Below are 27,477 nucleotides of genomic sequence, written 5' to 3'. Positions count from 1 at the left end.
CACAACATCACTGAGCTCCACCACAGCATCAATCTGTGCAACCATTCAACAACAACTGGTTCAAATATGTTATCTCAATGTTTCAAGCTTTATTACAAATGTAACAAAAAGATGTTAATATTTGACATATGTTCTTGGATTTTCGTCACAATAAAATACACTGAACATAATCTTCACAAATGTTATTTACAAAAGTTTAAGCTATTGCCATTATAAATTACAATAACTTTTATTTAAGTATTAATTATTAAACAAATTAAAAAACATTGTTATTTGTAATATCAATACATGTAAATCACGTAAATACAACACATATTGCATTACAAATGCTATAGGTGTCACATTTGCGAGAGTTATAACTATTGGCATTGTAAATGACAAAGCTATTAATTTCGCTATTTTCAAAAACAAAACCTAAATAAAAAATGTGTCATTTACAATACCAATAGCTCTAACTTTCCTAATACGAGACCTATTGCATTGCAAATGCTTGTTATACATTTTACAGTGACTTTATTGGTGGTTAAACATCCTAGGAATTCCTGCCTCCAGCTGGTTCCCACACAGACCCACCAGCTGTCGTTCCCCTTCCCAAATCTAACAGATGATTGTCACCTTGCAGCTGGACATTCCGACAGGACATAAAAGTGTGTGGGATCGGTCAGATCTAAAGGTTATGCAAGTGATAAGATCAAGCATTTCTGTTCGTGCAACAAGTGATGCTGTGCGGGGGCAATAAAGTACGTCCACAAGCCTTGGCTTACAGCCTGGGACCGGATCAAGTAGCCAGGTGCAGTCGGGGGTTATCAGGAGGCCTTGCTCATGTGCAGGGGATGAAAGGACAAATGTGTTTTAGGGTGGGAAGTGGCTCCGGGGCTTTGTCAGGCTGACAAGGTTTTATGCGCTTAGTGCATTTGGTCATGCTGAATCAGTGCACCGGGGATGGTTGCAGGGTCAGGGTGAATCATAGGTGACTCGCAAAGCGCGAGACGGCCGCGGCACCTAAAATGTATGCTGTTTACGTGCGGACAGTGGCTTCTTGTTAGGCACGATGGCACCGGTGATGTTCATGATTGTCGATTACTTTTTAACAGTCGCCCCTTTGAACATTCCCAAGACATCTTGCTAGTCTATTTTGATCAGTGTCTACAGTCTTAGGTGCACAAAGGGTTTAGACATAGGGAACACAAGGGCAGTGTGCAGTTGGGCTGTCTATTGCGGTCTTTGGTGGCCTATTTGTATTAAGGGCAGATGAAAACAATCCTGCTATCAGTAAAGACAGTGTCGTCAATAGCCTTATGCAGTCAATGTGACAGGCGAGGAGGCGGTGCATACAAAATGACATTTGTCGTATCATACGTTTAGACCTGGAGATGGGCATATTTCTTAGATGATGCAGAAAGTTCATTCAAATACAAACATGTTATCATACAAATTGTTCTGGTAGGATAAGGACCATTAAGTGCATTATTTGAAGTCCAGACTTCATGGGGATCCAAACTAGAGAACATATTCATGCGGACAACTGGTGTTCTACAATTATCATTATACAGAGTTAACGCTTTCTTGGTTATTCATATACAGTAAAAGTGACCGATGTAAGGTTTCAAAGGAAAATCTTTTTGTTGTCCAATTGGGACATAATCAATACGAAGTGGTTGGGAGAGAAATTCAACTTAATACAAGTGATGGTCAGGGAGTGATAATGTTCAAAAGGCTCTTCTTTCCAGTGTCTATTTACAGCGAGCCATCACTGGTAGGCTCCCATTGTTCTTCTTCTTTCGTTGGCGCTGTTGAGCACTGGCAGTGGAGCTATGCGTCCAGCTCTGATTCAGATTCCACGTTGCAGGGCGTGGCCATTCTTTGCTCTCGGACCACAGTCCTTTTTGCCCTGTTCCCTAACTAATCTATCATAGGTACCTTAGACAGGGAACCCGCACTCTATTCTTTATCCGTGAAGTCCATCCCCACTAACCCTATTCTTTCTGTGCGCTGTGTTTCTTCATCAAGTCAATTTCAAAAACTCCATATGAAAAAAGGGGGTGTGCTTTGGAAGGTCGAGGGAAGAGAGGGCGGAGTGGGGTCATATCTGAAATGGACCAAGGGGGGCAGAAATTTCATGCAAGTGGGCCCATCAATCAGGATCAATAGGCGGGACTTTTCGGCACAGGCGGATCAACAAGTTGGGGGATTCTGGACAGCCCTTCTTTCTTTCATTTTCCATGTTGGGAATGGTGCCTCGTCCAGCATCTCTTTGCTCTGCGGCTCCACCTTGGTCGAGGTCATGGGTGTTCCACGATCTGCAGCCAGGCTGTGCGTCACGTCCGGCCCCTCTCCTCCGACGACTGCATGATATCTTTAAATAAGTACAAAACAATTTTTAGAGAACTGGCAGGGGAAGATGTTTACACAATTCAATTTCTCTCCCAACCCCAAGTAGCTGGGGAAACGTTTATCGGTTACTCAAAAATGACGAAAGCGTGAATGTTCTTTAATCCTTACATCGGTGCATGTTATTAACTCATAAATCATTACTGTGGTGCAGGTCTGCAAGCATTTCTATGAATTTCCACCATAATTTTTATCCTTGGTGTTCATTCCTTTTACATTCTTGATTGTGGCAAGAAATCTAATGTCTATCAATTACATGCTCTGTCAAATTCAAACCGGCTCCTCCGGCAGAGACTCGTCATTCTAAACTAAATCCTGTTGAGCTATATTTTTCTTCAAGGTCTGTTAACTACGAAAAGCGTGATGTGCTATTATCATGGGTATATAGGTACCCTTCCTAGCTATTGTTTACCATAAAGTACACAGGCTAAGCATTGTTCCATCCTGTCAATGTTCCTTACTTTTAGCTACTTTGAGAACGGTCTATAGCCATGTGAGAGAGCTGAAAATGCAAAACACTGTATATAAAAGACACTGATAAAGATTATAGTAGTAACAATGCCCAACAGTACAGAGACTAACTACCCAAATTAGTGAATCAATTATTCATTTTATTTATCATAAATTGTGTATGTATTTTATCTTTTTTTTGTTGGTTTACAGAAACGTCATCCTATTCAACAAGTCTTGTGCGCTTTCTATTGAATGTGGCTGTATATATATCATAAACACAGGCACCACTTTGAGGAACCACCACTACCAGTATCTGACGTTGGGGCACTGTCTATAATACCCACCTTCTCCTATTATTAGCTCAACCAGAACAGTGAATGTTTTTATGACTGGCGACTTCTATACGCTCTCTTTCTCTCTATGCATGGCCTGGATAATTTTTTTTTGCAAAAGACGGTCACCTGAGGAAGGCTGCCCAGCCGAAACTCGCGTAGTCACTACCCTACCGCATTGCCTCCATCATCTGCCATGTCTTATGCTAAATTATTTGTTTGTTATTTGATTTTAATAATAATTTTTGTACATGATCTGTAAATCATCTTTATAAGAAAAGAAAACAAGAACAGAATGTGGTAAACCAACAAAAAAAAGATAAAATATATACACAATTTATATAAATAAAATGAATAATTGATTCACTAATTTGGGTAGTTAGTCTCTGTACTGTTGGGCGTTGTTACTACTATAATCTTTATCAGTGTCTTTTATATACACTGTTTTGCATTTTCAGCTCTCTCACTTGGGTATAACCGTTCTCAAATTGATTATGTTTCCCTATGTATAGCAAGTGCATTATTAGTATATAGGGGTCCCCCTCTTTCTAAACTACCTTACTTTTAGCTAAACATTTTGGTTTCAGTACTCATTCAACAGGGCTTACTACAACATTCCTTTCACTTTGGTTCGAATCATTTTTTTTTATAAACATTATTCTAATTTCTGCATCATCCTTTACAACTTAGCTACTTCATTAGTTAATGAGGGACTTGCGATGTCCATACAACTTATATCTAGGGTGACCGGAATCTTAAAGTAAAAACAACTAGGGACATTTCACAAAATTGGGAGAAGGACTACGATCTTACTTCAAGCTACGAGTGCGTTCCTTAGCAGAGAGCTACAGAACGGCCAGTAAGAACTTACATAAATTGCGAATTTTAAATCTGGCGCTTGCTTGTCAATTAAATCTTTTATGGAAACAACGGCTAACTTCTATCAATTTTAGACAATTTATCTTTAAAAACCGGGTCATGAGCTACATTTCTTAAAATTTTCTGGGACAGCTGGTACAAAACTGGGACCATTCTGGAAAAACGGGGACGTTTTGGGCACTCTACTTATGTGCAATGGGCGGGGTAATATGCACGATGAAGGTTGTGTCACTAAGGCACTAAAACAAAAGCCACTGACATATAGCTCCCTTTTAAGGGCCAGATTAGGGGACATCAGTCGTCTTACCTGTCCTTTCTTTCTCAGCAAATTAAGTTCCATCATTTTACAGAAAGGAGAGGTAGTAATATGGCAAAATATGATATTTTGTTTCTGTCAATTTGTTCAAACACTGTCGTGTTTAAAGCCAATTTGACGTGTACCGGTGAGGTACAGTGTCGTCATTTATTCAAAAGTGAGCTCTCAGAGAGAGAGAGAGCGTTATGCACAACAATAGGCTATTCAGTACACATACAACATAGAGAGAGAGAGTGCGTGTACAATAATAGGCTATTCAGTACACATACAACATAGAACAGTACAGGACGGTTTACATATAAAACATACAAGCCGAGGAAAAACATAAATGCATAGTTTACGTACACACAAATATCGAATAGGACGTGACAGTACATGCATCAAGTACAAAAACCGAAGACAGAACACAGAGTTATTTTGGAAAAAAGGACTTTTTCATGTACGTTGCGTATTTCAAAATTCGACTTAATTTATTCGGGGGTCAGGCTCCTTCTTTCCTTCCTTCCTAATAGTCGACAGTTTTAGCTGGTGGCCTATTTTGAAAATACTTACTCCCTTTTAATTGGTCGGACACTAGCCCAGTCGTACTTATACTCACGGTGGGGTCCCCCAACATCTAGCAACGATGGTCCAAGCTGGGGTAAAGGAGGGATGTCAGTCGGACGTGCGACGGTACAATTCTTATCTTTCTATCTGGATGGAAGAAGAAGGGGGTAAATCTAAAACATGACAATATATCTAACTTCTGGGTGGAGGAGGATTTGGATGAGCCCCAACCCGGGGGACTCTTGATTTCTCTCTTTGGTCAGTACATAAATCAACTCACAGGTGCGCATTACTTTGGTCTAAACAGGGATATCGGTTGGAGTCGGGTTCGTTGTACTCCAATAATCCTTCAAGCTCCTGATGTAGGCTACCCTCCCATTCCCTGGCTTCAGAGAGAGAGAGACTCGTTTCTAAGTAAAGTATGTGCTATATTTCAAAAACGCTAATCGTCTTTCGCATGTAGGTACCATGTTCAGGCCTATTTTTCTCATCCCATTAACCGTTCGATCAACACTTCAGTCATACAAAAAGCATTCTCTTATCGATCTAGGCGTGCACAACACATACGCATTCATACCATACGAATCAGGACACACGTATTCATACCATACAATTTTTCACGCTCCCAGAGATAGCCTCTGCATACAACGTAGCATCTCACAGTACTAGCCTATTTTTCGCGTGGAACACGGTGCGTTTAGGCCTTCTCCATTCTTCAGCTGAAACTCCGATGTAACCTAAAGAAAAAGAAAAGAGGGGGCAGCATTCAAAGCACATCAGCGCGCATTATAACAAAAATATTTTTACTTACCATGTATCTGACTTATCTCTTGGAATGCAGTCCTTGGCATCTCGGCATTGAAGCCCAGAAGAACTGTTAGTGCGGCAAAGATAACTAATGGTAGGACGCTCACTACATAGATAATTCGAGTGCGGTATTACGGACCGCATGTAGGAAAGGGTCAGAAGCCAGAGGTACTCAGTATAAGGTGAGGGGGCTGATGGATCAATGTTTTTCATTGAAGAAAAACGATCTACAGTGGCCTGGGGCCGTTCCTATTCGTGGAGCATGGAAACTATAGGAGGTAGCGAGTTTCACTGGGTGTATTCGTGCTTTCAATGATATGCATTTTTGCTACACGGTAAGACCACTAACAGACTTGTCGAATGTCTGCATGGAGATCAGTTTTGCGGGCGGGTGGAGGACACAGTTCAGTTCTAGTTCGATAACGCGGGAGCACAGTTGTGCCAGAAAATCTCAGATTCGTAATTGCCAAGGCTGGCAGACCTATTCATGGGGTCCATAAACACGGACTAGGCCATGCCTGAAATGTTTGCGCAAGGCATACCAATCTATAACACACAAAAAAAACTGTGCCTTTCTAAAAACCGATAATATGCATTTGTGCCCGATTGCTAAAATACAGTGACTAGAAATGTTTTTCAAATATAATCTAAACAGATGACCGCTGCGTTAGGAGGTTAGAGAGGTTAAAGCAGAGCAGGACTTTCCTAAAAATGTTCATTCTAATCATATGACTTGCGAAAGGACATCAAACGCTAACATTTAAAATGAGCTTTCTTGCGATGTTTTTCGAGCCCTGGCTTTGGCCATGCAGGCAAATATGTTTTAGAGAAGATTTTTCTCTCCTTTTTACTTAATACGTTTATAACTTACTCCGACCTAATGTTAGACTGGATGGCATTCCTTTGGTGAGGCTTAGGAGCATTTGAAAAACTCCTCTGAAACACGTGGTGTGTAAAACAAAGATTACGATGTTTAGGACTCCAAGGACCAGAATGCACTTGGGGTTCATAGCTAACAAATTTCAGGCTAATGTACTTCTTTGGGATTCTTACAACAAAAATTCCTAATTTGATAAAGGCGCGCTTTTGCTCCTTCGAGGGAGCTGCTAAGTAAAAGAGGTTCGATCTACTGTCCTCTTCATTGATATATCTAAATGTCAGGATCTTTACCGATCGCTTTCGTTGTAAGAGTGCAAAATACAACAGATCTTGACCATTCTTTGGCATTGTTTCTGCGTACTGTATCTTTTTAACTTTTTATAATCGAGTTACTTCATTTTGCTGGCCATTTAAATTCGAGTTTCTTCTTTGCGTATTTGTTCCTCAATGAGTCATACATTATGGGACAAATACCATACTGTTTATTCGACAAACAATTCAAGCTAAAACAACCATTTTCCAATAACTTCAGAAAAGACAGGCATGATGGATATCGGTCAAACAAAAAATCGCAATTAATCCTAAATTCAGACAAGGAGTCCGCATTACCTGTCCTTTACTATTTGCAAATAGTAACCATTATTCAAAAACTACCAATGAATCAATATTTATGATGCTAATTCCATATTTCTCGTGAAGGGCGATTCCTAGCGTTTCCATTTTAGCGGGGTCAAAAGATCCCATCAGTGGCCTACTGATTTACTCGATTTTTCCTAGTGAGTTTCATGCCATAGTTTGCTAAAAGCTACTGCGACTAATCTATATTTCACATACATGTCCTTTTTAGGTCAAGCCTGTCAATGCGCGTGCGCATTGAGCTTGCGAGAGATATTGGGGCTTAACGAGAGCTTAACCATCGGCGATTTGATGCTGTGCCCGTGAAAAGCAAGCTCAATGCACAAGCGCATTGACCTAAAAAGCGCGTGCACATGAAAGCCAGCCATCTGTTGCTTCCCCAGAGTGGTGCCGCCAGCAGCTTCACTTGAAAGGGATCCGCTCCGCCCCCTGCATCAAAGGCTTTCATTTCGCACTTTTCACGGCCGCCAGGCCGTGACGCATTTCTCCTCCCCCCTCCCCACAGCTATGCCAAGAGCTTGTTACTTTTCCATACGTTTGTATGCTACGTGTATACATTTTTCCATGTTAAATCGATTCCAATAAAATGAGTTATAGGATTTGGTTTGAACAGTAAACTTTGGTCAGTCAGCATCAATAGCATTTTTCTTTGTGCACAGTAAGACACTCCCGGAGTTTTCGCTTTTTACTTTGAAAGGCCTAATGAGAGCGCCCGGCTGGCAGCGGTAATACCCACGGCGGTAATTAGATTACCACGAGGCGAATTATGACCCATGATTTATGCTATTTCACCCACAAATGGGAAATTACCCGTGGCAATGATTCTAATTGCTAGGCTCTGGCCTGTATCCGGGGCGCAGCTCAGAGAAGGGCTCCCACTTGACTGTCATGACAGATTTGTGGGCTTTGCAGGAGGGTCTGTGAGGTGAGTGTTAAAAACAAAAAAAAAGCACTCCAGGCACCCCAAATGTCTATAGGCCGGAACAAGAGGGAGGGAACGGGCTTCCATGGTGGTAAAAGCTTCACTGTTTACCTCGTGCAGTCTGCTTTACCTCCAACCCCTAATTAATAAAGACAGAAGAAGAATTCTGCGCCACTGTGGGACTATTCTCTTAGGAGAACAAGGGTCTGAGTTTGGGTAATCCCCTTGTCCGATCACTGGGCCTGCCGGGCTGCTGTGTGGATGCTCAAAAGTCTCAGAATTCAAAATCTCTCAACTCAAGGAGAGGATGTGGCGTCAACCTCTCTCTACATCCCTCTCTCTACACCCCTCTCTTTCGCGACACCCCCCACTCACTCTACACCCCCCTCTCTCGCTACACCCCCCTCTCTCGCTACACCCCCCTCTCTCGCTACACCCCTCTCTCTCGCTACACCCCTCTCTCTCGCTAAACCCCTCTCTCTCACTACACCCCTCTCTCTCGCTACACCCCTCTCTCTCGCTACACCCCTCTCTCTACACCCCTCTCTCTCTACACCCCTCTCTCTCTATGCCCCACACTCTCGCTACGCCCCCCACTCTCGCTACGCCCCCCACTCTCGCTACGCCCCCCACTCTCGCTACGCCCCCCACTCTCGCTATGCCCCCCACTCTCACTACACCCCCCACGCTCTCTACACCCCCCACTCTCTTTACATCCCCCACTCTCTCTACACCCCCCACTCTCTCTACACCCCCCACTCTTGCTACACCCCCCACTCTCGCTACACCCCCCTCTCTCTACACCCCTCTTTACACCCCTCTTTACACCCCTCTTGCTAAACCCCTCTTTCTACACCTCACTCTCTCTCTACACCCCTCTCTCTACACCCCTCTCTCTCTCTACACCCCCCTCTCTCTCTACACCCCTCTCTCCACACCCCTATCTCTACACCTCTCTCTCTCTCTCTACACCCCTCTTTCTCTCTCTACACCCCTCTCTCTCTCTACACCCCTCTCTCTCTCTACACCCCTCTCACTCTACACCCCTCTCACTTTACACCCCCTCTCACTTTACACCCCCTCTCTCTCTACAACCCTCTCTCTCTCTACAACCCTCTCTCTACATCCCTCTCACTCTACACCCCTCTCTCTCTCTACACCCCCCTCTCTCTCTACACCACCCCTCTCTCTCTACACCCCCCTCTCTCTCTACAACCCTCTCTCTACATCCCTCTCACTCTACACCCCTCTCTCTACACCCCTCTCTCTCTACACCCCTCTCTCTCTACACCCCTCTCTCTCTACACCCCTCTCTCTACACCACTCTTACACCCCTCTTTCTACACCCCTCTCTACAACCCTCTCTCTACACCCCTCTCTCTACACCACTCTTACACCCCTCTCTCCACACCCCTCTCTACACCGCGCTCTCTACACCCCTCTCTCTCTACAACTCTCTCTCTACACCTCTCTCTCTCTACATACCCCTCTCTCTACCTCTCTCTCTACACCTCTATCGCCCTCACTCTATCTATTTATCTATCACCCTCACTCTATCTATCTATCTATCTATCTATTGCCCTCACTCTATCTGTCTATCGATCTATCGCCCTCACTCTGTCTATCTATCACACTCACTCTATCTATCGCCATCACTCTATCTATCAATTGCCCTCGCTCTATCTGTCTATCTATCTATCGCTCTCTATCTATCTATCTATCTATCTATCACCCTCACTCTATCTATTGCCCTTACTCTATCTATCGCCCTCCCTCTCTCTATCAATCACCCTCACTCTATCTATCACCCTCACTCTATCTATCACCCTCACTCTATCTATCACACTCACTCTATCTATCACACTCACTCTATCTATCTGTCTATCGCATGTCCGCAGCATCACTCAGCATTACCACAGCATCACTCAGCACCACCACAGCATCACTCAGGGGCACCACAACATCACTATGCACTACCACAGCATCACTGAACACCAGAGCATCACTCGCCGCCACCACAACATCACTCAGCGCCACCAGAGCATCAGTCTGTGCAACCATTCAACAACAACTGGTTCAAATATGTTCTCTCAATGTTTCAAGATTTATTACAAATGTCACAAAAAGATGTTAATATTTCACTTCTGTTCTTGGATTTTCGTCACAATAAAATACACTGAACATAATCTTCACAAAAGTTATTTACAAAAGTTTAAGCTATTGCCATTATAAATTACAATACCTTTTATTTAAGTATTAATTATAAAAAAAATAAAGGCCATTGGTATTTTTAATATGAATACATCTAAGTCACGTAAATAAAACATATTGCATTACAAATGCTATAGGTGTCACATTTGCAAAAGTTATAACTATTGGCATTGTAAATGACAAAGCTATTATTTCATTATAGCAAAACCAACACATAAATAAAATATTTCTCATTTACAATACCAATAGTTCAAACTTTCCTAATGCGAGACCTATTGCATTGCAAATGCTTGTTATAAGGGGTGCCCTCCGATGGAGCCGGATGACTGACCTCTAATAAACGGTTCGGGTTGAACCAATTAACAATCAGTGGAGAGAAGATAGGCATGACGTATAATCGGACAAATGAAGATCTCAAACAATTGTGGACAAAGGTCCGCACTACCTATCCTTCGCTGTCTGCAAAGAGAGAGAATATTCCTATTCTTCGTTGTTTGCAAGCAGGGAATATCTCAAAGAGAACCAACGTACCAAATAGCTAACGAGCTGACCGAACCAGTAACGTGTAATACTAGTATTCAATCCAAACAATTCCAATACAAACAATCAATCAATCAGATGGATAAGCCATCCTACCAATCAGACGTATAAACGTCCTACTTAATCTTACCCGGACCACGTGGACAGTTCTTCACCTTCCCCTTCCAGGCCCCAATCATTCTCTTACTCCAATTTTACTGCAGCACTCCTGTGGATCCCAGTCAGGACCGCAGGTCACTCGAGAGAGGTCCGTTCGGAACCGGTGAAGTTCGGATGATCGGCTGCCCAGACAAGGGTCTCTTTTGGGCAGGTGCACTTTCCCGATCGTTGCAGTCGTTCACTCCGTCGTTAGGACCTCTTTACCGGACCCACATGTCTCTGATGGGCGCCACGCTGGGACGCCAATCTGTGGGAAAACAGCCAATCTTTAAGGAATACCAAGGTTGTTTGGCACAAGGCGGCTCTAATCCCCAATATCGATATTTACCAAAATAAAGAGACAGGCGCTGGAACTGGACAGCAAGAACAGGTTTATTACTCCAGAGGAGAACAGGTCGTCGCAGACACACGGGATGTCTTTGGGAGATGCTCTAACAATTTCTCTGCTGCCCTCCTTTTTATACATTTTACAGTGACTTTATTGGTGGTCAAACATCCTAGGAATTCCTGCCTCCAGCCGGTTCCCACACAGACCCACCAGCTGTCGTTCCCCCTCCCAAATCTAACAGATGATTGTCACCTTGCAGCTGGACATTCCGACAGGACATAAAAGTGTGTGGGATCGGTCAGATCTAAAAATTATGCAAGTGATAAGATCAAGCATTTCTGTTCGTGCAACAAGTCTTGCTGTGTGGGGGCAATAAAGTACATCCACAAGGTTTGGTTTACAGCCTGGGACCGGATCAAGTAGCCTGGTGCAGTCAGGGGTTATCAGGAGGCCTTGCTCATGTGCAGGGGATGAAAGGACAAATGTGTTTTAGGGTGGGAAGTGGCTCCGGGGCTTTGTCAGGCTGACAAGGTTTTATGACCTTACTGCATTTGGTCATGCTGAATCAGGGCACCGGGGATGGTTGCAGGGTCAGGGTGAATCATAGGTGACTCGCAAAGCGCGAGATGGCTGCGGCACCTAAAATGTATGCCGTTTACGTGCGGACAGTGGCTTCTTGTTAGGCAAGATGGCGCCGGTGATGTTCATGATTGTCGATTACTTTTTAACACCCTACTAGATACCTATGGTATCGCCTCGATAAAACCAGGTTCAACTCTCAACTAGGCATGAGCAGACCCATCCTATACCAAGATCCGGGGACAGCATCCTTAGACTATCACAACTGGATTTGGTCAGAAGTTCAAGCAACAATTCCTCAAAAAGCAGGGAAAATAATCACACAGAACCCTGGTTTTCAGAAGATCTTAGACTTCTTAAGAGGTGACACCGCAGACAAGAAAGGCGCTAGATAAACTCTTATGATATAAAGGAAAAAGAACGATACAAGGAACTATTAACTCATTAAAAAGGCATGATCCATATCACCAAGATCACTATTTCTCTGAATAAATTGAAAAAGCAAAGAATAACTCCAGAGAATTGTTTGCTACAGTTAAAAAACTCAGCTGAGTACAAGAAGCTAGACATAATGTACCAGACCAAACCTTTTGTAATATATTAGCATCCACCTTTTGTAGTAAGGTAATGAGTATCTATGATTTGTTCGTGGCTCAACTGGTATTGGAAAAATTTCAATCAGTCCGCACTCCCTGATGTTGGAAGAGGGGATTCTCAGGACTCTAGCTTTCCCATAATCTCCCATCCTCACTCTTTACGCTCTGATGCAGAAAGAATAGGTCTTCTTGACCCCAATATTCCTCACTCCTAACATCTGAGTTTCTGCCCATGACGAGTAAGCAAGTCATCAAATTTCTTTCTGTCACAAATTCCGGTTCACCATTGGACCCATGCCCTCCCAAGATTGCGACGGAGTTAGTCGCTTGCCATCTTACTGAGTTATACAACTTTGTCCTCAAAACAGGAATCTTTCCTAAAATGTGGAAAAAGACAGCCATTTTACCTCTTCTAAAAAAAACCTAACCTGGACAAATCAGTTCCAGGCAACTACTGTCCAATCGTCTGACTGCCTTTACCAGCAAAACATTTGGAAAAATATATGCATGCAAGTACTGGCCTCATTCATCAACCACAATCATATTCTGGACACTTCACAGTATGGTTTCCGGAGTGGTCATAGCACTGAGCTTGCTCTGATCACAGCGTCAGAAGAAATCAGGAGCTCTGTTGATAACGGGGGCATGGCGGCCTTGATATTACTGGATCTTTCAGGGGTGTTTGATATGTTAGATCATAGCCTCCTAATACATCACCTCCATGAAATAGGCATAGCAGGCCCTGCTCTATCTCTTTTCAAATCCTTCCTTACGGACCGGGAACAATTTATGGAAATGGACGGCCTCCGGCCCCAGAGTTTTAAACTTCCATGTGGGGTCCCTCAGGGCTCATCCCTAAGCCCAACCCTTTTTAATATATATGTGGTCCCCCTGGCTAAACTGATCAATTCTCATGGCTTTGCCATGGTGTCGTATGCTGACGAAACCCAGATTATAGTTCCTATTTCAAACACTCGAAAAACACTGCTCACGACTTTTATGCCTGCATGCAACAGGTGAGCAGTTGGATGTCTGAGAACGGCCTCAAGCTGAACTCTAATAAGATTGAGGTTCTCCTTTTTGGCAGAGATCCATCCATCTGGGACTCCGATTGGTGGCCCTCGGAGCTGGGTTCTTGTCATGATTCGCCTACCACTACACATGCCCTCTAGACACATGCAGTATTGTCCCCATTGAAACCCGCCCCTGTCCCGTGCGCCCCGCACGCTCATTGTCAGTGTGATTGTGTGTATCATATACTTTTGCACTTTGTACCTCTTGGCAGTGTATATCATGTTAACAATGCCTTTGCTGTGCCATGCGATGTTTCTTATTTCAGTTTCAGAGGTTTAATTTCAGAGTTTAGAACGTTGCGCTGAGAGAAACCGAGACCGTGCACTTTGAAGGTCTTGTCAATCTCTCCCTGCATCCCTCGCACGCACCCTTTTGGTGCGCATCCAAGTCTGATTGAAGACTTCATCTTCACGCACGTTCTCGTGCGTAACAGGGAGCGGCTGGGTGTGGTCTAGTATTTAAACCACACCCAGCCTTCTAGAAGACGCTTTGCCTACAGAATTCCTCCAGCGAAGGTCGCGTCTGGAGGCAGCTCTGCAGAGGGAACTTACCTGATGGCATATCGGTTCCGGCAGGACTTCCAAGCTGCTTCTCTTCACGGCGGTTCCTCCTTCTCATCGGAGCAAGGATTCTGAAAGACAAGTTTTAGAAAAGCTAAGTACTTTAAATATTTAAAGGCGCCCTTCGCAAGAAAGGTCAACAATAATTTTTGGAACTCTAAACTTGCAGAAGCATATGCAAAGAAGAGACTTTGGACATTTCTGATTTATATTGGTTATTGCATTTCTAAATGTGAGAGAACATTTGTTTGCTGAATACATGTATGTACAATGCTGTGAAATATTTTAGAATGTGAATTTTAGTTTTTGAGCCCAAAGGATAAGTTATTGAAGGAAGACTTTTAGGATATAGTGTATATTTTGGTTAGTGCTTATTTTCTTTTGAACTGAGGAGATTACAAGAACCCCAAGACCAAGAAGCAAGAAGTTTATGTCAAGTAAGTGACAGGAATAGTTAGGTGGGTTTGCGAAGAGTCATTTAAAGAATTTAAAGTAATACTTCCTTTTATTTTTAGAGAGCAACTACTTCCTGATTACACCTCCTGACTACACAGGCTGACCATCAATCCTAGAGGACGTCTGACTACTTCAACATCTCTATCCCCGAAAGAAATACTGGACGAACGCCAACACCTTTCTGATCGCAGGTAGGGGAATATCTGAACTCCCAGATTGACTTAGGCTTTTTGACTGAATTAGTAAGAATAGTTTTAAAGGTCACAGGTTAGATAGGAGAATTCTTCTTCATTTAGATTTCTAAAGTCTTTTGTGCTTGTTGCTTCGCAGGTCGACAGCAAGAACAAAATTCTACACTACAACGTCCAGTACCGGCCCTCCTCCCTAATTCCTAGTTTAAATCTTGCTGTTAAAAATCTGAACCAGTAAGTTTTAGTTAGTGATTTGGGAAGTTGGTCCCTTGCGTCTCTGCGAAATCATCTACGTCATCCAAGAGGGCCTCAAGCAAGGACAAGGTAAGGGACGACGTGGATTGGTTTGACAGTTCTCCTGCCCCACACCAACCACTAAGGCGAAGAATATGGGAGTCATCGTTGATACCACCTTGTCCTTTTCCGATCATGTGAAAGCGATCACCTCATCCGCCTGCTATACATTGAAGATTCTGAGGAAAATATTTCCTTACATACCGCCAGACCTACAGAAAATGGAGGTTTCTGCATTAGTCTTGTCAAGGCTTGACTACTGTAACGGCCTTCTGATTGGCATAAACAAAGCACTTCTTGTGAAACTGCAGGTTTTACAGAACTGCACTGCCCGTTTTCTCTTTGGTATCCCAAATTATTCCTCTGCCAAGCTGGCTCTTGAAGCTCTACACTGGCTTCCAGTGGAAAAGCGGATTAATTTTAAGGCCTTCTGCATCGCCTTTAAGGCACTGCATAATGAAGGATCTGCTTATCTGATCGACCGCATCCGCTAATATACCCCGATCTGAAACTTGAGCTCCTCCTCACACATGTTAGTCGAGGTCTTCAAACCACGTTTATCAAGCTGGGGTGGTTAAAGCTTTTTAAAGATCATAACCAGACTTTGGAATCGTCTGCCTTATAAACTTAAAAACTTGCCTGACTTGATTTCTTTTAGGAAAGGCCTGGTTATTTACTGCATAATTTCTGTCTTTTCAGACTCTAGCCTTTATTATAATCTCAGTGATGGCTTTATGTTGGATGACAAGCGCCTAGACACCCCAGGGTATTAGCCGCGCTAAACAAATAAATAAATTAATGCAGACAACTGAGACTAGTGCGTTTTGTCCTGTTTCTGTAGATAGCACAAGGCAGTTATGTGATCTTCGCAACACAACAAAGGAGCACTTTATTCTGAACATAAACATGGAATGACTGTAGTGCTAGATGGACAGCTCATAGTTCCAGGTCATTAACGGAGACCCTGTCAATGGAGTGTCCATGCATCCTCCACAGTTACGTCATTGAAGTGTGCTCTCCTCCTGGTAAGGAAGCATTTTTTGTGATGGTCAACTGCATCACTGAGTCGAGAAAGATCCTGCCTTGTAACAGATTGGTGGTGCAGGCCCAGATCAACACTAGATCCTCCCAGCAACCCTCTGCTTGTGACCACTCTGCCGCCAGGCACCTTGCATGTAAAACCCTTGAAGGGGAACTATGACAATGCAGGAAGCCATCATGCCAAAGAGACACATTGTAGCCTGTACTGTTACTTGGTGATCTGGCTGAAAAAGAGGGAACAATGTTTGTAAAGTTTGGATGCATGCCGGACTGTAGTAGGATTTCCCAAGTGATGGAGTTGAGATTTTTTATAACTGCTCCCCATTAAGATCTGGCTTTGGAAGGGATGGGATTTGCCTAGGTTGATAGTAAAACATAGCTTATGCAGCAGGGCGAAGGTGCATTGGTTGTGTGTACCAGATGCAGCTGTTTAGTTGCGCTGTTGATTAGCCAGTTATTCCAAATAAGGATGATGTGGATGCTGGTCCACTGGAGTTGAGTGACGACCACACCAGACATTTTGTAAACACTTTGTGGGCGGTGATTACCCCATAATGCAGTGTAAGAAAATGCCTATTTTTGGAGGTCACCCCCAAGTTTTTCAACTGATGCTGCTGGTTTTGTGACTCAGAGAGCACTGAGGCCTGCTAACCAGACCTCAGTGCTGGTGCCCTGACCCTAAAGTGTATGTCAAATTGGCTGTACCAATTGGAAATGACTAACTTATCTTTAAGTCCCCATTAAATGGTAGCCTTGTACCCAAGGGCATGCAAGTCACAGGGATACCCCATGGCTTGCAGCACTGATTGTGCCACCTTGGAGGTCCTCAAGACAGCTTTCTGCCTTCCTATAGAGATATGATAATGACTCTCAGGAAGGAGAACCATGTGGGATTGCCGGCCACAGAGGTGTTATCTCCCTCCTGCAGCAGGCCACTGGGGAGCTAGTCCAAAGGGTAGGCTTCAAAGGTATAGCGCCTTTGAACTCTAAGGGCCAGCTCACTGCACAGGGACACAACAGCTGAAGAAGCATGCTGTGGCAAGTTGGAAGCCCAAAGTCTTCAAGCCACTGTGCAGCCCAAAGGAGCAAGACACGATGCACAGCATGGCCTGTAACATTGCTGAGCCCAGGAGTGCTGTCAGAGAGTTGCTGGGACCCTCAGAAGGAAAGTTATTGACCCAGGTAGGGTTGCTTGTGACCGCAACAACAGGCGACTGGTAGTCCAGTGGCAATTGGAATTCAGCCAGAGGGCTTCGTGGGATGTCAACCCTGCAACCAGGACCCCCCTCTCCAACTATGTGGACAGAGGGATCCCTGCAGGAGGACTCAATTAACTGTGTTGCATCCACAGCATCCTTTTAGCATCTTCAGCATCCTTCATCCCTTGAATCAGGACCATTCTATAGGAATCTATTGCAAAGCGGAAAAAGTACCTAGAAACTTTAAAGGACTGCTTCTCCTGTGAAGGAAATCTTTCTTGAGGATCTTGCTGATCTCCCTCACTAGCTCCCTGCCATAGTTGGTCACCTCAATTACTTCTAACCAACTGCAATGATACTTAACTAAGTTTTCTTTGAGAAAGTTTCTAAATTTCCAGTTAGCTGACTCTGCCAAGGCTTGTTCGGGGTTGAATGAAATTGTACTGATTTATTGCCACATGCAAAATCTTTATCTCCGGAACCCTCAGGTAGGTCTTTTTCATTCTAGTGTCTAAATTCTCATAAAAATACAACCTATTTTTCTAAATAGGTGTTGAATTTCCTGTGTCATGTCGATTTCTTCTTCAATTGTTTTGGTGCAGTTTAAATGCTTAACACTTGCTCTTCTGGGTAAGCCTTGTTGCTCAGTGCCACAGCTACCCAGGATTGAGCTGAGGGTTTTCCCCGATGAAACCAACTGGACTTAAAGGGGTTGGTAAGTGTACTATACTATATATAATACACCTCGGTTTCCTCATAGGCAGCACCCTGAACTGGTAATGCTGACCACTTGCCACAAACTTGAGGTACCAGCAATGTGCAGGTTGGATAGGTATGTGAAAGTATGCATCCATGATGCAGGGGTGGGTTGGAGTCATTAAGTTGCCTTGCTGCAATAGAGTGACAATATCCTGGAGTGTCATCATATGGAAGTGCTCTGACAGGATGTATTCGTTGAGGGATCTGTCCTTCTTGGGGAAGAGAAAGTATAAAGAGTACACTCCCTTGACAAGGTGGTGAAGTGGCACTGGTTCCATTGCCCCTTTGGGAATCAGTGCCTCTGCTCTTCTGTCTGGAGGTAGTGCTAATTTTTTCGGGCGAATTGTCTGCCGGGAGTGATGCTGGGGGGGGGGGGTTTGAGATGTGTTCTAGGTAGTATACCTTCTTGATGACAGACAACACCCACTGATTGGAGGTGATCTTACGCCAACAGGTGAGAAACCCCTGCAGTCTTCCCCCAATAGGTGTAGAGCAGAGTTCTTCATATTGTGGGGCGTGCCCCCCATGGGGTAGAGGCGCCATCCCAGGGGGGGCGCGCACTCCACCATAAAAGCTTACGTTTGTTGTTTTCTTTTCCCTCTGTCCTACGTGGCAAATTATCACCCATTTCCAATGGGGATTTTTGATTGCATAAAGCCGGAGCAGCAGCCAAACAGCACGTAGGAACGTCACCAGTGACGTTCCACCATAGAGGGGGGCAGCAGCTGAGATTGCAGAAAGTGCCGCAAAATTTGCGGGCATAAAGTTCCTACATTACACTTTGGCTGCCTTTTCTTCCTGGTTTCCTGTGAATGTGTTCCTACCTTTTGCTGTTGCCTTGCTGTGAAGAACCGCCTCTGAAATCTAAACAGGTAAGAGGGCTTTTTCAAAGACCGGGGGTGGGGGTAGAGGGTGTTGTGAATGTTGGGCCGATGTTCGTCCGTGCTCCCATAACGGAGGGTTGGAGGGAGGGGAAATCAATATGCCTATGCTTCTGGAATTTCACAGGGTTAATTCCTGCAGCTGAAATGCTCCAGCTGCAGTGGGAGGCACGGAGTCTCCTCTGTTAAAACCGAATCGGTTTTAGCAGAGGAGACTCCGTGTCTCCCAGTGCAGCTGGAGCATTTTAGCTGTAGGAATAAACCATCTCGGGCAGTGGTCCACTCTGCCCCCTCCCGCCTTCTCTCTCGGGCGTTTCGCTGTGTGAATACATAAGTGCATAATGGTGGCTGTGGGAAGTGCAGATAGTGATGATAGGAGGGTAGGTGGAGGATGGTAACTACTCTGAGCGAAGCCACTGAAGGAAACTTAAGCAGTGTCAAAGAGCAGGGATGGAAGTGAAGACGGCTGAAGGAGTACTGATGGAAGGGGGGATAGTAGTGTAGCAAAAAGTGGAAGAATTAAGGGAAATTGATACAAAAGGCAGTGATGAGGGAAGTAGTGTCAACGCTTGGGTTAGAGCGGGTACTGCAGAAAAAAGGAGTGTCTAAATACAACGGACTGGAAAGGTAGTACTGATGAACTGTGGGAAGGTCAATGAAAAATAGTAGATCTGTGAAGAGCATGCATACATGTTTGTTTAGTGGGGTATATGCACATTTCCCCCTCTTTGGTTGGTCTGTGTCTAACCTCAAGGGGGGGTTTCTCAAAGGACCCTTCTGTCCCACAGGCTGGTTGTTGGGTTCTTAAAGGTGACATTGTTTCTGTGGCAGTCCTTCCACTCTGCTGACTTGGTTTTCTGCTGTAGGATAATATTGCATCAAGAGTCTCGGAGTCTGGCTCGACAGATCTCTGTCCTTTAGTGTACAAGCCACAAAACTCTCAGCCACATGCTTTGGCATCATGAGGATGCTAAGGAGAATTCTTCCTCTCCTTCCCCTGGAGGCCAGACAAGCAGCTGTACAAGGTCTAATTCAGTCACGCCTTGATTTTAATAATGCACTTTACCTTGGGGCCCCGGAATCGACTCTGAGAAGGCTTCAAATAGCCCAGAACTGCGCAGCCCGCATTTTACTTGACATCCCCCGCAGACAGTCAGTGAGGGCCGAATTGGTAACCCTCCACTGGCTGCCAGTGCGTCAGAGAGTTATGTTCAAGGCCATGTGCATAGCTCATCAGGCCTTCTGGAACACTGGCCCCAGGATCACTCGGGACCTAATTACCCACTACATGCCCAATAGAAGCCTACGCTCTAGTCAGACCTTCCTTGCGGTGGCCCCCAGAATAAAAAGATCTAGATCCGGAGGCAGGTCTTTCTCACACAACGCTGCTAGGGCCTGGAACGCCCTTCCGTTGCATCTTAGAGCTAACCCTAACCTTTTAGCCTTCCGTAAACAGCTGAAAACCTTTTTATTTCACCCTGTCTAATTAATTCCACTTTTTCCTCCCCACTGGCCATAGTACGGGTCCATGGTATTATTAGCGCTTGGACGCCTCCGGGCAGCAATTCGCGCTTTATAAATACACATCCAATCCAATCCAATCCAATTTCTCCTAAGACTTCTTGCCCTATTGGTGGTCACTTTCTCTTGGGGCCTTCACAATGCAGGCTGGTTTGGTTCAGTATGAGACCGACTTTTTCTTTGGTACCTTGAAGTCATAAACATTAGAATAATTCCCTGCTGAGTGGGGTGACAACAGAGTGCTTCAATTTAAAACATATATATCTCCCCTCCTGTAGGAGGAAGGAAGATGTGTGTCTGTGTGTGTGTCTGTGTGTCTGTCTGTCTGTGTGTCTGTGTGTCTGTCTGTCTGTGTCTGTGTTTATGTGTGTCTGTCTGTGTCTCTGTCTGTGTGTCTGTGTCTGTCTGTCTGTCGCACGTCTGCAGCCGCGGCTGTTGTGGGAGAGACTTGTACTGCTGTATCGTCCTGGGATGTTGATGGCACTTAAACCTTTCAGTATACAAAACGGTTGCTTTTTCCTAGGAGTGTCTTTTTATTACTGCCACATGATGGCATAATTCAGTGAAGCTTTATCTGTGGCCATGTCCCTTGAGAAGGGACAGGCTGGAACACATGTCTGCCCGTCGCCCCTCCCCACCCTTTCGCCGCTGGGGGGCGGCCTGATCGAAACTGCTTTCCCCAGTCGAGCAGGGACTTGTTTCAGACATGAACTCACAACCTGCAGCCCTTCCAAGCCCTGGTGCAGGAAGCCTCCGGGCATGGGGGGCTTGGAAGCAACTGTGGGAAGCTGGCTACCAGGGAACACAGGAACCAGGCACATGGATGGATGAGTGAATGGAAACAGGCTCCTAGGGAGTGCAGGAACCAAGCGCACTGGTGGTTGAGTGAATGAACTCACAACCTGCAGCCCTTCCATGCCTTGGTGCGGTGGAGCCTCCGGGCAGCGAGGGCTTGGGACCAGCTGTGGGAATCTGGCTTGTAGGGAGCACAGGAATCCGGCGCATGGATGGATGAGTGAGTGAATGGGAAATAGGCTCCTAGGCAGCACAGGAACCGGGCACATGGATGGATTGATGGATGGATGAGTGAGTGAATGGGGAATTATGTAGTGTACTAGATTCCAGAAATTTCTGTCAGGTGGTGGGGGGCCCCGACACTTCAAAAAATTCAGCTGGGGGGGCTCCACTTACAAAAGTTTGAAGACCTCTGGTGTAGAGTGACCGGGGAGGGAGTCACTGTTTAGCAGTGGCGGCTGAATTAGCCACAGCACCTCTACCTCTGGAGTTATTGCTCTTGTAACCTGGAGAGTGTCTCTTGGTGCCTCTAGAAGGAGGTAGATGCCACAGGGAGAGGTGGCTTTGGAGCCCCCCTCTATAGTTGGACCTATGAACGGATTCCTCCATCCATGGAGATTGCCTTTGTGGTGTCCTGTTTGACCTTTTGCAGCATCTCATCAACCTGCGGTCCAAAGAGGTACCTCTATCGAAGGGAAGAGATATGCAGCTGTACCTCTGTTTTGAAAACAGAGGCACAGCCATGCATGTCGCCAAATGAGGACAATAGAGTTAATGCCCCACACTGCAGTGTCTGCTCCATCCAGTGTACAGTGGGTGGTGGTGTTAAATAAGAGCTACCCTTACGAGACAATCTTGTCCCAGATTATTGTACTCATCTGGGAGAAGCTGGAGGAGTTTTAACATCTCTTCTCAGTAAGCACAATCATAGCATAAGAGTAAACTAATGGAGTTGATGGGGCGTGGCTTAGCCGGTTGCAAGATGGCCGCACTCTGAGTGGGCTCTGCCGACCAAGCCGATAATCCGCTTAATATCCTGCAGACTTAGCCTCCATCGCTGCTCGACACCATGCCATTGCTACTCACCCGACATTGGGGCACAGACTGGTCCCACTCTTGCCCTCCTGTGTGGTCGCTGAGGCGAGATCCACCGATGCGTGTGTTCTAGGCCTGGGCTCCGCAGCTGACGCAACCTGGCCTGGCTTTCCTGGAGCTGGTTGTTGGTGACCTCCTGCCACCGGATCCTCACCCTGCACTTCGTCTCCATCACTCCTGCATCGGAGCCGGAAGGTGCCGTCGCTATGGGGGCATATTGTGGTGGGGTTGGGAGCGTGTGAGCCGTACCGCCCTGCCCCGGCCTTCTCTCCCATGGGCACCGCTCTCCAGTCACTGGAACCCGCCGCTCAGGCCTTCCTCCATCGGGCCCGTCGACGCAGGTGCCACGCTCCCCGTGGTTCCCCTCTACTAGCTGTCCCCCTCCCGCTGTGGCCCCCCTTCTCCTTGCGGTATTCTGCTGCGGCTGCTGTGTCGGCCTTTTGGCTTCTTCTGCCCCAGCTCCTCAGAGGCCTGCTTGCTGCAAGGGGTGGACTTCCTGTGGCCGCATTTACACCGGGCACCCGCCCCGGGATTCCTTGCTTGCCGCTCACCTCAGTTGTCATCTCGTGCCACCTGCTGTGCCCGATGCCTACCTATTCCTCCCCCCGGGCCGGCTGGAGACGGTCATCGTGGGCACCCTGGACACCGCTTCCTGGACGCAGCTGTGGTGCCTACCCCTCCTGTTCCAGTCCTGTCGCTGGCCTACTGGGGGTGTGCTGATCCTTCGCCTCCTGCCGGACCTGGTTGATGCCGCGGCTCAGAGCCGGTGGCACTTGTTCCATGGCCCGGGTTCATACCCGTCACTTTTAATGCCTGACCGTTCCAGCGCCCTCCCTCCTGCTTGGTCCTATCGCTCAGGCCTCCCGCTGGGGCGGTCTACCTCCTGAGTGTCCCACGCCATCACCCACTCCTCGCCTGTACCATCCCTGGTGACACCTGCAGCTGGGCTGGCGCCGCTTTGCCCACTATTCATCAAGTGTCTCCTGCTGCTGCACCAGTCTAGTTGGTTCACCACGCACCGGGCCTCGACACCCCTCCTTCAGATTAGTGGGCCTGGTGGTCACCTGCCTCACCCCGTCATCACTGGGGGTGTTGTTTGTGGCTTGCGTGCCACCCCTGCATCCGGCCTGACCACTGACTGCCCACTGCACACCACCTGCTGGTCCTGTGCCACCGCTCCATCCTGTGTTGCGGCGCTGCTCTCCTGCCCCTGGGTGCAATTGTCTTCTCCTCTCACCGTGGTCTCCCTTCTGCTGCCTGGCTGTGCCTCACGCATGCCTCTGACCTGACGTGGGGAGAACTGACCCTAAGCAGCCTAAAATCACCTTCGATCAGCGCCGTCTGACATGCCAGGAGGGCACAGACTGACGCAGGCTACCCTGATGCCCTATCGGATACTGTTCCAACACTTGAGGACGGCCTGAAGGCTATCATGCTGGACGTCAAATCCACCGTCACTGGCATAGCGGCTCAGCTTGATCAACTGTCAGCCCGCCTGGACACAGTAAAGGCCCGAGTTGGCTCACACAATGCACACCTTCTTTTAGTCGAGACCAGGGTAACCGACGTGGAGGATGCTGCCACTCGAGTTTGCCAAAAATTGTTACAGATGGACAATATACTTGATCTCATCTGGAATAAAAATTAAGATTTGGAGGCGTTCTCCCTAAGGAGCAACCTCCGCATCACGGGAGTGCCCTAATCTACCGACATCTCTCGAATGGAGGACTATGTGGAACGGCTGGTTCGCGAGCTCTTTGGCGACATCCTCCCACCAGTCTTCATCGTCGAGTGGCACACCACTCGCCCTGGCCCTGGCTTGCCGCCCCGCCCCATCATAGCCAAAATCCTGAACTTCAGGGACCGTGATGCCATTCTTCGGGCGGCCAGGGAGAAGGGCGAAATTAGTCACCAGGGCAACTCCCTGTCGTTCTACCCTGACTACACTACCGCGGTTTAGGCGGCTCGCTGCGAGTTCCTAATGGGGAAACAGATCCTTCAAAAGCACGAGGTCTCTTAATCATTGGCATATCCTTCTAAACTATGTGTCAAACAAGGCTCTAAGACACTAATTTTCCTGGACCCCAGGGAGGCGCTGGCATTTGCGAAAAAGCAGGACAGGTCACATCGTTCTTCGCCCGCCAACTCCCAGGCTGCCGCTGATGACAATCTCAGCCTTAATGACTGAACTGTTGCTAAGTGTTTCCAATCTGCTGATATTGTTCCATGTTACTCAGGCTCTTAGTTTAAATTAGCCCTCTTGGTCGTTACTGCCTCCTAGGACATCCCATTCCATACCTCTGCTCTGGGCTGGGTGTCCCCTACTCTTTGATATTTATTTCTTATCTGCCATGACTTACGGCTTGGCCACCCTGTCTTTTTGGCAGGGGTGTATGCTGAACGACGCCATAACCCCACAGGATGATTCCCTTCACGGACAGAGACTCTCCCCTTCCCAGTTGTGGGTCCCCAGGGTGGGAATGGGTGGTCTCTCAGCCTGATTGGGGGGGTTGGACTGGGAGCGGGGGTGGGGGGTCTTCTGGGATTGTTTGCTTTGGGGTGGGTTTAGGATGTCGGGTTTGGGGTTCCTGGGGTTTGCTGTCTCCCTATGAGGCCTTATTGTTCTTTTTTGCACAGGTTCATTCACCTGGCTTCTTCACGACATGTCTCTGCTTTTCTGCTAGTTCTTCCTCTGCACCCCTCAGGCATAACTCTATTTTTCCTTCCCACACCTCTGTTGCCCACACTCCCACTGGGGGGGTTGTATTGTTTGAACTGGCGCTTCCTTCCGAGGATTTAGTTGTATTTTGGACTATGCTATCCCATTGTGCTTTCAAGGTTATTGCACTGCCCTTCTTTCTCCATTATTCATGGCACCGCTTCCTACATCTGTACATCTGCACGCAGATTTTACCCTTCTGGGCACTACCTCCCATGACACGGCATCATGACTGACACTACCCTCTGGACCTGGAATATCCGTGGGCTTAACGATCACTGCAAGGTGCGACTGGTCTATGCCCATCTTACTCGGCACAAGGTGGACAATTATTTTTTACAAGAGACCCATCTGTTACCTGTTACCTCCTCCAGACTCCTTTCCTGACACTGGGGAGGAATTCACTCTACCTTCTACTCAAATTTCTCTTGGGGGGTGTCCATCCTGCTATGCAAAGGGCTCCCGTGGCAGACGTCACAGGTGATTACTGATTACTGACCCTGCTGGGTATTTTGTGATCCTTCACGGCGCCCTTCTGGCCCAGTCCCTGACACTCGCTGCTCTGTACGGTCACAACTGCGACGACCAGGACTTCTTCGTGCAAGTCTGGCACCATATTTCGACCCTCGGCCCTGCTGCACTCCTTTGGATGGGGGTGATTTTAATATAACCCTGTCTGCCACTTTAGACCGGTCGGCCCCCATTCCCCTCACCATGCGCGGCTACACTTCTCAGCTCCATTTTCACTGATAACTCCGCACTGCGCAAGAGGGCACCTGCTTCACTGGCTCCTGCGGCTGTTGGTTCCGCCTGGACCTTTGGATCATCACCCCGGACGCCCTGGTTGGGCTTACCTCCGTTGATCATATGGCGCGCACCCTCTCAGATATTGCTCCTGTTTGCCTGTGCCTCCGCCTCCCCCACTGCCCCTGCCGTGCTTTCTCCTGGCGGCATCCTCCTAATGTGTTACATGACTCGGTCTTTTGAGATGAGATACAAACCGCAATCACAAATTATTTTGAGCTTAACGAGGGCACTGTTAACTCCCCCTCCACGCTTTGGGGAGGTTTTAAAGCTGTTATTCGTGGGTAATGTATTTCCAAATATTCTGGCGTCCTGCGCTCTATCTGCGACACTCTTGACAAATGAAAGGGAGATTAAGGTTCTTGACTCTTCTCACGCCCGGGACCCAAACCCTGACGAGCTTGCCCAGATCCGCAGGAAATTTACAGACTTCGCCGACAAGGCCAACAGAGAACTTGCATTTCTCTGTAGAGAGGCACCGGCAGGCCATTTTGGTGAGGGTGATCGCCCTAGTAAAACCCTCGCCAATATCCTCCGCCCACCTCAGGCTGCGTCCTACATCACCGCCCTCCAGGATGGCGGCCCTGCCCGAACCACCTCTCCTGAGGAAATTAAAGCGCGCTTCACCGCATTTTACACACATCTCTACACGCCCGGATCGGCACCTCCGCGTGAGGTTCTCGACCAATACTTTGATACCCTTCAGCTCCTTTGGCTCGGCGATTCCCATCGGGAATTCCTCGATGAGTCCTTCTCTAAGGAAGAAATCCTAGCGGTGATTCACTGTTGTAGCGTCCAGCTACAATAAATACAAACACTAGTATAGTACTAACTGGAGCTTTATTACATGCATGTTACTCCTGCCTTGTCCCTGCTCTAACTAACTATTTCCTGCATCCACTCCTCCTCTTCCTCTGGCCCCCTAGCTCCTCCCACTCCCAACTACTGGTGTGCTAACTTCACAACATCTCCCCCCTTTGTAACAAAACAAACAGAACATACTGACTTCTTAGTCCATCTCCTCGATCAGTCTCTTGGGTGGACGTACGTCACGATGAGGTCGTGGCGACCTGGCTCTCAGACTATCGGTACTCAGTGTCTCAATGATCGGAGCAATGTTCTCTTGACCATTTGAATGTGGTTCTTCTACTCTGGGATTGTCCATGTCACTCATCATGGTTCTTGAGGTGTCTGGTGGCAGTTTCTTAAAGTGCGAGATGTTTCTCGTAACTCGCCGCTGCTCGGACTCCGCAGTTACCATAGTCCCTTTCCTTCTGGTGACCACCAATGGTTCATCCTTGAATGGACAGTCAGTCTTTTTCTGCGTCTCTTGCTTGACGATAACATTGTCCCCTTCATGTAATGATAATGACCTTGCTCTCCTCCGGTGGTCTGCGTAGGCCTTCATTTTTCTTTTGTTGCGGTCATCAGTGGCTCTTATTTCACACGGGTCCTTCTCAGATGATGATGCTTCCAGGGCTCCATCCCACGTGGGAATGCGATTCCTCATGGGA

The sequence above is a fragment of the Lissotriton helveticus genome, chromosome 3_1 (genome assembly GCF_964261635.1).
Source record: "Lissotriton helveticus chromosome 3_1, aLisHel1.1, whole genome shotgun sequence".
NCBI classification, from domain to species: Eukaryota; Metazoa; Chordata; class Amphibia; order Caudata; family Salamandridae; genus Lissotriton; species Lissotriton helveticus.
Note: the sequence above shows the minus strand (reverse complement) of the source record.